The 13012-nt window shown below is 38.8% G+C and overlaps 1 long non-coding RNA gene and 1 pseudogene across 2 annotated transcripts in view; one reads left to right on the top strand and one right to left on the bottom strand.

Moving 5' to 3' along the window:
- LOC306660854 overlaps window positions 1-13012 on the top strand; it is a 610682-nt gene that overhangs the window by 149336 nt on the left and 448334 nt on the right. The window lies entirely within an intron of this gene.
- Window positions 1475-2263, bottom strand: LOC306661261 (charged multivesicular body protein 3-like; annotated as a pseudogene). The gene has a single exon. The product of its transcript is annotated as a charged multivesicular body protein 3-like (transcript).

Raw genomic sequence — 13012 nt, 5'->3', positions numbered from 1 at the left:
TAAGGATATGAATTAACCAACCTATTTTGGGACAGGGTAGCAGCTAGGATGTGAAGAGAACAGTCTAAACTACCAACCTTACATGACTGCCAAATGACTTTGAAACATTTTTATGTCCCATGGGGAAACCTCTTCAATGTTACCCATTTGTTTTAGAAAGTATAAACTCACCATTCTAAAAACAATAGGTTCATAGTTCACCAATCTAGGAATAACCCAGAAAACTCAGAATATGTATGTGAACTTCTTCATGGAAAGGTTTAGGAATGTTTGAGAATTGTGCCCTCACTTGTCCCTTCCCTGGGTCTCCTAACTAGGACCTAGCAGGGAACCAGATAACTCCTAGATGACTGCATCCTTCACTTTGGCTACAAGATCTGCTCAGTTTTGATTGAAATCTGTTCAATTTTTCACAATTTGTGCTATTTCTCTAACTACTATACAATCAAAAAGGCTACATGCTGGAAAAGTTGTAAAGATTTAGTTGAAGAGTTGAATTTTACAGTCAAAACCAGAGAGGTAGGTTACTCTTAGTTGCAAACTTCTAGTTGGAGTGAATGTAGCTCTTCAGTTACATTTTTTTCTTTGCACTTACAGCCATTTGCATTTGCAGAGATTCAGTTCCCAGTGAAACCCTAACAAAAGGGAAAAGTAAAAATGAATAAAATCCAATTCAGAGATCTGGCAAGTTTTAAAGTACTACTCACCTTCCTTGAATCTTGGAGATAATGAATTCCTTCAACAGTGAACGCAGTAGGTAGAAGAAATGGAGTGTAAAAACGACTCCCTTTTCCCATGGTTTTGTGAAATATCTCTATGAAAATATTATGTAGGCAGCAAGACGCATCCTCTGAAGAGGAGTGATCTGACCTTGAGATGAAAAGCTTGGAATTATGTATTTTAAAATGTTAAACTCAGAGGTATGGGTGATCAATGAATTGAGAGAAACTATGTAAAATATTAAATCGACAAAAGGGTTCTTCAACCCTAAACCTGAATGAAACTGAACCCCAACATTTAGGCATTGGATAGAAGGGATGATACAGCTAAGAAAACCAAATGGAAGCAATTAGATAAGGAGGAAAGGCAGGAATCGCTTATTTTTGTGTCTCAGTTGAAGAGACGGCATCATCATTTCTTTTAGTTTTTGCCCAAGAGTCCACTCCACATGATAGTCCACAAGGGACCGAGTGTTAAAGCGGAATTTATTAAAATCCATTTACATAGTGTTTTATACACACACACACACACACACACACACACACACGGTAGGACAATCCTCAACATTTGGGCACCCACCTATTCTCAGAATTGCATCACGAGGAAGCGGACCTCTGGTTCCCCCAGTAAGCCATGCAGCTGTCTGCTCCTGCACTGCGACAGCGCCCGGAGCCCCGAGCCCCCAGCCTCCACTGCAAAGAGATGCGAGCAAGAGATGCAGGCAAGGTGGCTTCCCGAGCCCGTGCGCCCCTGGGTGGGCCACGGGGGAGACCCAGGGCCCCGCCTGAGGCCCTAGCTATGGAGGGTGGCCAGCCTGGACTGCATGGCCTCCAGAGCTTCTTCCTCCTCCTCGTCCTCAGAGGCAGCCATGGCTCCCTGAGGCTCAGGCTCAGGAAGGGCGTCGGTCACTTTACTGGGTGCTTTGCCCAAGGCCCCTGCTGTGATTTCAAACAGAATCTTGTCGTTCTCCATCTCGGCTTCTTCTTCCATTTCCTCTTGGTCGTCCATGCTTTCAAAGGTGTCCTCTAACATCTCTTCTATGATCCCAGCCTTCTTCATCTCCTTGGACAGCTCCCTCATGGTGGCCTGGATTTCTGGGATCTTCACCAGGCTCTGCATGGCCTTCATCCACTTTGTGCTCTTCTGCAGGGAACCGGCCACTCGCAGGACCGCAAGCTGGTTCTTCATCCCCATGAGCACAGAGTTCACGTGCGCTGTGGACGCCTGGAGCTGCTCACCGCCTTCCTGGGCCTGATCATCTCCTTGGCCAGGACCACACACGCGTCCTTGTGGCCCTTCTGGGCAGCATCTTTCACTGATCGCTTCACTTTCTCCTCTTCTCTCTGGATATCTCTTGTTTGCCTGTCGACAACTCTCATTTCCTTTTTTATCTTCAATGACCACTCATTGGCCAGCTCTTTGGGCGGTTTCTCCTGGGTTTTCCCAATCAGCTCCATGGCGAACTGAACTCTTCTTGCCCCTTCCGGCTTTCCGTTCCCCGCGCCCAGGCAGATCTGGGCAGCCGCCTGGGCAGGGCCGCTGAGAGGACCCTGTAATCATTTCTTTTCTCCTTTCTTTTTCTTTAAATTTTACAGTACTGGTGACTGAACCCAGGAGTGCTCTACCTCTGTGTACTTCTCCAGCCCTTTTTGTTGTTTGTTTGTTTTGAGAGAGTCTCATTCAGTTGCTGAGGCTGGTCTTTAACTTGTGATCCTCCTGCCTCAGCCTCCTGAGAAGCTGGGATTACAGGTGTGAGCCACCACATTCAGCTTACGTGATTGTTTCTATCAGATGTTTCAGAGTCAAGTAAGATGAGTATGGAATGTGTCCAGAAGGGGGCAATAGGGAGATATTGACAATACTATTTTCAGTGGCATAGCAAGAATGGATGCCAAAGGAAAACCAGAGAGTGAAAGGGAGATAAGGAAGTAGAGATATGTGTAAATTCATCATTATTGGGTGTTTGGGTGTGGAAAGAAGAGACAATGTAGACATTCCATACCTGTGAGTTTGAATACCATTTTAAATATATAATTCCATTATTTGGAAAATAACGTGAATAAAGAAAATTATTATCTTTGCTTTTTAAGAAATGGGAGATACTCGGTTATGTTTGCTGTTAGAAATGAGTTAGTAGACTAGATGAGATAGATAATGCAAAAAAAGAAAGAGTTAATCCAAAGATAGAAGCATCGATGTGAGGAGATGGCTCTATGGGGAGCAGGGACTCATTTTCATTGTCGCTGGAGGAAGAAGAAATTGTATACAGGTGTACACAGATTTAAGGCTGAGGTGGTAGGAGAAGAGATCTTCCCATTGGATAAGCTGCTATTTAAAAGATTTGGTCATCAGTGGCAGTGGAACAGGGAATGCAGTTGAATTTGAGGAGTAAGTGTGAGCCAGAAGAGAACACGGGACAATATGCCACAGTCCTGTAGGAGAGTGGCAAAGTGGATTTACAAGAGAAACATGGAGGGATGCTTAGACAGTGTTGAGAATTCACTTGTTTGTCATCTTCAAGCAAAGGATGAGGAAAAATAGAGAAAAGGAAGTTTGGGTTTTGAGAGATGAAAATGTCAATTCTGCCATCGGAACTATATTTGATTAAAATGTCATGGAGTCAATGAAATCCCACACAGCAGTCTCAGCAATAAGACACCTGTGTCCTAAGCACAAAGTAGCGTGGAAGTACTTGTCCCCGGAGGCAGCTCACTGCAGGACAGGCAGCATGACACAGGGAACAAGCGTGGGTGTTAGTGTCACATTGCCTTCAAACCCTGGCTCAAGCACTTTCCAGGCTTGTTAACATCTCTTGACTGTACAATAGTGACATGCATGCTATTTGCAAGTGCAGGATTAAAACCACAGCATGTAAAGCAGGTGAGTGACATATAGTAGGTGTATAAAATGTAGCTACTATTGTGTTGATTGTAAACAATTTGAGAGAATTTAAATATAACTCCAAATGCTTTGTCAAACACTGCAAATAAGCAACTGATAGAGCTGATAATTACTATAACAATTTCCCATCATCTTCTGTGCTCCAGAGCATGAAGCCTGAGTCCTCATTATTACCCTTGCTGGAATAATTCTTTCACAAGTGAACCTAATGCTTGGCTACCTAATTCCTGGTTTATGTTATTTTAAAGAACAAATCTATCCCCATGTAGAACTTAAAAAAAAAAAAAAAAAAAAAAAAAGAGAAAGAAAGAAAGGAAAGAGATGAATCAGAGAAGAAAGAGACTGTTAATACCAACTTGGGGCATGAAAGAAAAGAACAAGGCTAGTTAAGCTCTCAGATGCATTCTTTCTAAAACAGATTATTGCAAAAAAGTATTGAAGAAACCGCTTGCCATCAGGGTGAGTGTTGCCAAGATACTGAGCCTGAAGACTGTAGAGACCCGATGCAGCATCAGATGAATATTCTCATTCCCTCTGCTATTTTTAACCAATATTAAATTTCTTTTTATCTCTTTCACAATTCAACAATCTGTTTTATCATTTTGTGTAATATCTTTGATTGGTAACTGTTTCTGATTGTATAAAGTTAGGATTTTGAGATAATTAGGAGTTATATTCTGGTTAAAGTACAGGAGTCCTATAATTACCCACTGGAATGCAGTGGGTAATTATCTGCATTTGTTACATTTTTTTCTTTGTGGCTGAGCCGGCTGGCTGTATTATGATATAGTTAGTGTTTAAAATGCTCTCTCAGGAGTGAGAGAATGTGATGAGGTGACTGCCTTCCGCTGCAGAAGGGAAGAAGATGATTGCACAGTGTCTCTATTCCTATGTCATTGTTTCACACGTGCTCCAATGGCCTTAGCTGAGTAAGTGTGTGTTTAAATCAAAGCCATACCTGATAGTCAAGGTGAGGCAAGTCCCTCTGCCCTCTATATACAAATTTCACTGTGAGTTTCATTAGACCTGTGTTTAGGTATGTAGATTTGAAATTGTTAAGAGGCTGTGCATTTCTTTAGAAAGAGGTTCTCTTCAAAATAATTACAGGTTAGGTCAAGAGAATATGGTAGGAACAATAACACTTTAGATTCTCCTTCCCTACCTTTCCAGGGAGACCAAAGCTTTTAGTAATTTTGAACTTTTATTTCCTCAACCCATCATAAGGAGAGCTTTAAAATGATGTTAATGTCTCAATTTTGAATATCTAAAAGAGGCAACATTTCAAGGCAGCAGAACCCAGACTAGAATTAGATTTCCTTTTGTATTAGATCCCTTCAATCCTTGCTGCTGTGTGGAACAAAATGCATTTAAAAAGTCATAAAAGCTCAGATTAATGATTCCAAGGGGGAAAGTTACAGAAAAACAAGGGCAGGGCAGCTCACAGAGTGAATCGCTACAAGGAACCCATTAAAACTGGTGTTACTAAGAGCTGTCTTCAAGTGACTTGCCTTAGGCCAGGTCTTTGTGATATGTACTTGATATATTTCGAGAGATGTAATTTAACTTTGGAAATCATTTTATAAAAGAGTTGGTATAATATGCATCTGGAGTATCCCCAAAGGTTCATGTATTAAAAGACTAGTGCCTAGAGTGGCATAATCCTTAAGAGGTGGGTCGTACTGGAAGATATTTAGGTCATTGGGTTCATACACTTGAGAGAGATTGTGAGGCCCTAACCCTCCCTTTCCTCTCTCTCTCTCTTGCTTGCTGACTATGAAGTGAGTGGTTTTGCTTCTCCACATGTTTCTCATCATGATGCATTGCCTTACCATAGGCCCAAAGCAAAGGGATTAATCGATCATAGGCTGCAAACTTCACAACTATGACCCAAAGTAAACCTTTTCGTCTCATAAATTTAAGTATCTCAAGTATTTTGTTGTAGTGATGGAAAGCTAACACAGTTGATACATACTTGAGAGGCTTTGGAATTTTGATGCTCTTGTTGGAATACCTGGAACATGTCCATGGTGCATGCTTTTCCCAGTAGCCCCACTCTTAGAAGTACCTCATCTTTAGCCAAACCTATCAATCTCTTCCACTGCAAGGTTCAGAGTGGGTCTGTTGAAGGACAAACGTTAGACCAGGTTTTGTATTTTTGCCTCAGTGCTGTGTATTACATGACTTTCAGCACATTTTTCACTCTATTCTTTCAATAGTCTCTCCCACATTGCAGGATTTTGTATCTATAGTATTTTGAGAAACTATTAAGAATATATGATAATAAAAATCATTATATATTAGAACATTGTGTTATAGTAGGAGGCTATTGGTGTGATTAAGATCACAAGAACATAATTTTGGTCCAGATATAATTAAATTTCACATCTAATCCACTTCAAGTGTTCAACACAGAAGCAGTGTTAGAAAATGAGGAGTTATCATAAAGAGTAATTGAATCTCAACCTCAAAAAGAGATATCAGTTGGGGAGATTAAGAGATTAAGAAAGTTAACAAAATGCAAGCCAAGATCACTAAGTATCAGAGAGAATAGTACATCTTTGTATGTTTAGCAAGTTATTTTATAAATGATACTGAATGCAAAGATATTTCTTTCTTCCAAGCTTTCTTGCTATCTAATCTTCTTTTGCTTAGTTAAAGCAAAAGATTTAGATCGTATTTAGATTGAGTAGACTGCATCCTTATTTTGGTTTCTAATTGTGCACCAACCTTTTCTCAACCAGATTATTATGTTTCTTGAACTGGACCATTTTTATAAAACCCTTCTTTTTCTTTTCCTATTAAGTCAGATAACTTTCTTACTTATTGAATTCTCTCAATTTCATAATACTCCATCCTAATCTAAATCATGGCTATAGAGGAAATATTTATTGTTTTAATTCCTTTAAGTCAAATGAGTTTCTCAGCCCCCATCCTACCCTTTCCAAGGGGAAAAATCTTTCTCTGTCACTATTGGAGTGTTTTTCCTCTCAGTGTAAACGTCCTAGTTGTTTAGGTAGAGGAAAATCACATGAGGACTTTATTTTAGTCTTTGGTTTCTACTGAAATGTAAGCCTATTGTCCAAGTCTGATCTCTGCCTGCAGTCTGGCTTTCTATTGCTTCTGTGCCTGCATGTGGGAGCTCTTTGTTGAGCTTGGGACACTGAATTCTACAGGTACAGAGCACCTGCTGGGGGGCTCCACATACTCATTTTCCTTCCCAAGTCCTTCCCTTTCTCTAGGACACTGTACAGTATGGACCAAAGATGGAGCACCAGATATCTATGCCCTTCTTAGAACCTCAGGAGTAGAATCTCCTCGTCTAGCCTGTCAAAATCTGCCTCTTTTCCTTACAGCCTTCATATGCAAACACCACTTTCTCCTACCCACTTTTCCTTTAGAAGATTTGATTTCTGGAGGTAAAACTTGGAAATAGTCTGCTGAAATTTCTTACTTTTCAGAAAGCTTTCACAAACATCTGTTGAAATAAAACAACATCTTGAAACATCTTGAATCAATGGGGAAGAAAATATTGCCAGAATGAAACACAAGTTAATAAATTCATAAATGAATTCTCCATGCTGCAGTTTACCTGCCCTTGCAGATTTATGTCACTCTAGGGCTGATCTTATTAGTTCATCAGCTAGATGCACACAGAAACTTCACCCCAAGTTGTGAAAAATGTCTTCATATTAGGTCTCATAATTTTATCCAGACAAACGTGTTCTAGTAGCAGATTGAGATTTGAAAAAGTCTAATTTGGACTGGGAATGTAGCTTCATGTATATAGCACTTGCCTGGCATATGTGAGGAAATATTTTTCATTTCATGTGAAATAATAACAATTGATAATATATATCTTAGTATAAATATTAGTAATGTTTATTAATAATATAATCATTAAATAATTCATTTTGATAATATAAACAACCTATTATTTATTCTCATTTAATTCCCATAAAACACTGGTGAAGAAACTGAGATTCAGGTAGTAGTGTCCCTTCCTCAAGGTCACAGTGTTGGTAAATGGCAGTGCCAGGACTGGAGCTTAGGTCTGTGTGATTCTAGATCTGGGTTCTTCTACTACTATGCTATACTGCTCACGGTGAAAATATACCCACCAGCAAATTTCTACCTGGAAGGTCCAGCTGAGTTGGATTATCTTATAAATATGTGCCCAGGTTAAAGCTGGCACTAGAAACTGAGCTTTCACCTTGAATTGGAGTTTGATAGCACCCAGTATGAGCGGAAAGATAGTACAACTATACTAGTTTTGCTTATATGTGTCATCTCTTGCCAGTTTGAAACCTTCTCATATTCATCCCATTTTAGTTTATTGAAATAATGTAGAGGATTATAAAGTAGGACACAAAGGCAGATTCCTTTCATACTTTCTTTTGGATTTCAGTGACTATTTTTGAGTTGATATGCTATATAGCCCAAGGCATGGGGAAAAATAATTTTTCAAAATCAAAGGTAAACTTTCTCTAAACTTAAATAGAATGATAAAAGTTTCTACATTAAAGCAACTTACAAGCACTTTGAAGAATATATCCTTAGAGAGTGTGTCTCTTAACAACCTTTCTGATTATTACTTTACTTTTCAAATTTTAGACTTTCATGCAGCAATTTTTTTCTTTACTCAATCTTGCTTCAGCTATGTAATCCAAATACATTTCAGAGATGGGCACTTTTTGCCAATTGCTGTACTATTACAAAATACATGTATCTGGGATGATACCTGTAGGCTGGAAGGCAGTATTATTGATTACTTAACTTTAAATGGAAAAGCACAAGAAAATAGACTAATACCTACTAAAAATAGCTCTTAGACAACAAAGATTAATCTTCATTTTCCTTATTTTATTTGTGTCAACACTGAGTTAACATGATAACACTGAGGAGACCTTACTGTAGTAATCTCTCTTTTTCAGAAAGTCAGGGTTTCTGTCATTCATAGGTGAGATCTTTATTCCCTTTGCATCTGCAGAAGCAAAGATTCTCATTGCCACTGGGGAGCGTTAGTGATTTCCAGCATTTCCTCTTTTAAATATGACAGTACTCAAAGTTTCTTCTGTAAAGACTTTCAAAGTCTTATATTTTAAAAATCATCAGGAAGAAAATCATTATTCAGTCTATCAACTTTCCTTATGGTTTGCCTAATCTCTGTGTACTTTAAGCCTGTTTCACCTTGTCCAACCACTTGCAGAAGTGGGAGACAATTTCCTAGGTTTTTGCTCTGTGTAAGACTCCCGGATGCTCCTGCTGAAGGACCCTTCATTCAGCAAGTATCTATGGATCATTCGCTCTCTGGTATACACAGTATAAGATGCTAGACCCCTACCATGTGCTGTCTGTTTGAGGGGCTAGGCATATAAGCCTGAAAGATAGCATTCCCTAAGAAACTGACAGTCTAATGAAAGCAACCATCTGTAAATAGAAAGTCAAATATAATTAGCAACTTCCAGGTAATGATGACAGAATGAAGTTAAACCCAGAATTTTCTACCCCTGTAGAGACATGCTTACAGCTGTTTGAGGAAATAGCTCTAAGATGGTGGCTGGTGTTGGGCCAAGAGGTGGTGCATGATTAGTGTTAACATGGCGTGATCTCTCATGACCTTTTGCCTGATTGGTTGATGTCTCTTCTGCGCTAGTGGTCGACACATGTTCCTCATTCTTTCTTACTTGGTACCATGGCGCCTGTGCCTATTGTGCTACTTAATCCTAAGCTGATTGGCTGCCTTAGGGTATATAAGATTCTCTTCCTCTAGGAGGAAGGAAGCACCTCTGAGAAAAATAAACAATTTGTTCATTCCCAGTCTGCCTCTGATCCTTTCCCGAGGTCTCCTTGCTACAGGCGGCAACATACCCCCAGTAATTAACACAATGAGGAAAAATAGTAAAAACCAAAATTTTGTCAGTAGCAATCAAAAAAGGAAAGGGAATTCTGTTTTAAGCCATCCTCTTGTTCTACCTAGATGACCTAGACAACAAAGTTTAGATAGGCAAAGTTTACCTGTGAAAGCTTTACTAAGGAGGAGGGAAGCAGTTCTAAGGCTGGAAGGGTAAGGACAAAAGAAGGCTGAGCAGGCAGGAAGGAAAGCAAATGCGATATAAGGTGGCATTCTATTGCTCTGGCCAAAGCTTCGTAAGAAAGACAACCAGTGCTCAGTCACCTTAATTGCTGTCAATCTGGTGAGAGTGAAATGTGAATTCATTATGTATTCCATTTGTGTATCTCTGATTATAAATGAAACTAAGCACTTTTTCTCTTCATTGTTTTAGGTTTTATTGAGCTGATCATTAAAACCCATTTTTTTGTTTGGGATGGGAGTCTATTGCATTAAGTTTTCAGTTACATATATCTTTAAAGATTTCTGGCTTATCTTTTACTCTCCTTTTAGTATCTTTTGATGAACATAGTTTCCTAACTAAAATATTGTCAAATGTATCATATCTTTCTTTAAAAATTAATTAGTAACTTAAGAACTACTTTTGAACCTATGATCATAAAAAGCTATTGTTTTAAACATGTATTATATGGTTTCCCTTTCATATATGGGTCTGTAATCCACTTGGAGTCGATTTTGAGCAGTGTGAGGCAGTGTGGAGAAAACATTGTCCCAGAACCAATAAAACATTATGTCCCAATTCCAGGATTTAACTAGAACATCACTATGATACACATTCTTTCCTTGGCTGTTCATAAGCACTGTCTACTTTCTAGTGAATAGTTTGTAAATCTTCTTCAAATATTTTGTTTTAATATTCAGAAATTATTATTAAAATATATTTTAAGACATACAAAAATTGCATACATTTTGTTATGTTGTTTCTTGATTCTTAAGGGTTAGCAGATAATCTTCCTCTTCTAAAATTTTATCTTGCTGATTTATTATAAATGTTATATTATCCATAATAGTATTTTATTGGTTATAAATATTTTATAAAAATTTTATATTTTATAAATATTTTAATATTTTATAAATATTTTATATTTAAAAATATAAATATTTTTATAACCAATAAAATACTATTATGGATATAAATATCCATATGGATGGTTATAAAAATGCAAAAATCCATTAAATAAAACAAAAAACAAAATAAAACAGTCAGTAGAAACAGTAGAAGTTATCTAAGAAAGCCGATATTAAAATCTTGGTTTCAGATAAATATTAGAAAAAATGAAATATTGAGGCAATTTTATAATGTAGGATATAATTATTAACAAGGTCTGTGGTTTTTAGAAGATACATTCATTTTTATTGCCTGTATCTTACTTTGACTAAGTGACTTCTTGTACCATCAGCTCTGAAAATAGAGCCATTTTCAAGCCTGAAAGTTGAACATGGATATATAAAGTCCCCACCACTACAGCTATATGTCAGAATTTATTTGTGTATGCTTTTACACTAAGAGCAATATACCACAAGCTCAGCAGACAAACCTCTTTTCTCCAGGTCTTTAAGTACTTTCTCAGTGACCACCTGACTCATCTTGCTCCTCTAATGAGGTTTTGCTGTCTATATTTTTCCCCGTGTTTCTATTAGGAGACTCTCCTAGCCTGCATTAGTAGAATTAGGTTTATGGGCTCAGGTATAGAACACTGTGTTTCTATGTACTGTATCCTTGTCTGTCAAAAATAGGTTTTCATTCCAATTCAGTTATTATCAACATGGGCAAAATATGTGTGACTGATAGAATCAGCCTGTTTGATTAATATGTAAAATAACAAATACTGGCTTTAAGGTGTGAGGATCAAGATAGAACTCATAATTGTGGTCCTATAAATGTACATTCCATTTTTATGTTTTAGAATATACTATTTTTATAGAGCTATGAGTTCTGGGTATCTAATGAAATTTGGTGCAAACAATAGATAATTAAAGAACTAAGAATAAACCAGGCTTTCTCATAACTTACTGAAGAATTCTTGTGTTTTGATTTAACTGAAAATAAATAAACTATATAGTAAACTTGATAAAGTTTTGGATAGATAAGTATATTTAAAATAAGGCTAATTCACTATATCTGCCAACAATTTCTACTGGTAAAAAAAGAAGTTACTTTAAATGAGAAAATAAAATAATATGTTTAAGAAAGGAATTATTTGTCACTGCTATAAAACAGAGAAATTAAGTGATTTATAACTATTTCAGGTTTATTCATTCTATTTTAATAAGGATTTCAAATTTTTATTAATAAAGGAAAAAATTAGTTCTTTACAGTTTGGAATATACCACTCATACCTATATTACCCCAGAAATTGCTAGTTGTGTCTAACTCAAAAAATAATTTAGTCACGAAGGAGGAAAACAAGAGAGTTCTTTCTAGATGGTAGCAGAAGAAATGTAAAAATGAAGCTTCACCTTTCCTCTCTGAGGCAACTGTAAAGCTTCCTGCAACCCAGTGCTGATCACAGCTCACATTTAACCCACATATGCTTGGAGGTTGCCTCTGGAAAGAAGACCACAGTTCGTCCCTCCACCTATCTCACTTTGGTAATTTATCATCATCCCCAAGACTTGGAGGGGTATTAAAAATCAGGCAGTTCAGAACTGGGTGTGGTGGTGCATGCCTGTAATCCCAGCAACTCAGGAGACTGAGGCAGGAGGATCACAAGTTCAAGGCCAACCTCAGCAATTTAGCTTACACCCTGTCTCAAAATAAAAAGGACTGCCAGCGTATCGACGCCTTTTTTGAGAGCAGATTGCTCACTGTCAGACGTCTGTCATCTGCCATATGCCTGCCTCTCGCCTGTCCATCACCTGCCTTACCCCTATCCATCACCCAACGCTGGAGGTTCACCTCCCTATCGTCTGAAAGCTGCCAGCAGATTGACCGCAGAACGCCAGTGGAGAACCAGCTGCCTGCTGTCGCCTGGAAGTTCACTGTTACAGTACCTGCACGTTTGATTACATGTGGCTGCTGCCATTTTGAGACAACAGCCAGGCCCCATAGGACCCCTGGCCAGACTGATTGAGCCCCGTCTCCAGGATCCCTCAGCCCTACCGATCACTCTCTGCCTCCAGGGCCCTCACATCAACTCACTGCTCCCTCCTGCCAGGACCCCCAGACCAACTGACTGCGTCCTAACACCGGGAACCCAGACCGACTGATTGCACCCGGCCTCCAGGATCCCACAACTACACCAAACACACCAGACCTCCAGGACCCCTGCCAGACCAACTGCATCCCATCTCCAGGACCTCCAGCTGACCACGTCCACCCTTGAGCTGCAGCTCCCCATTTGCCAACACATTTTGAAACCAGAGCGGCCATCTTGGATAATCCTGGAAGCCGGAGCTGCGATCTTTGGGTGGGACAAATCCCATCTTGAGACGCCTGCTGGAGGCTTGAAGCTCATTGTCAGGTACCTCTCATGCATC

This window comes from Sciurus vulgaris (assembly GCF_902686455.1).
Source record: "Sciurus vulgaris genome assembly, chromosome: 5".
Lineage (NCBI taxonomy): Eukaryota > Metazoa > Chordata > Mammalia > Rodentia > Sciuridae > Sciurus > Sciurus vulgaris.
Note: the sequence above shows the minus strand (reverse complement) of the source record. Positions and strands in the feature narration are given on the sequence as shown.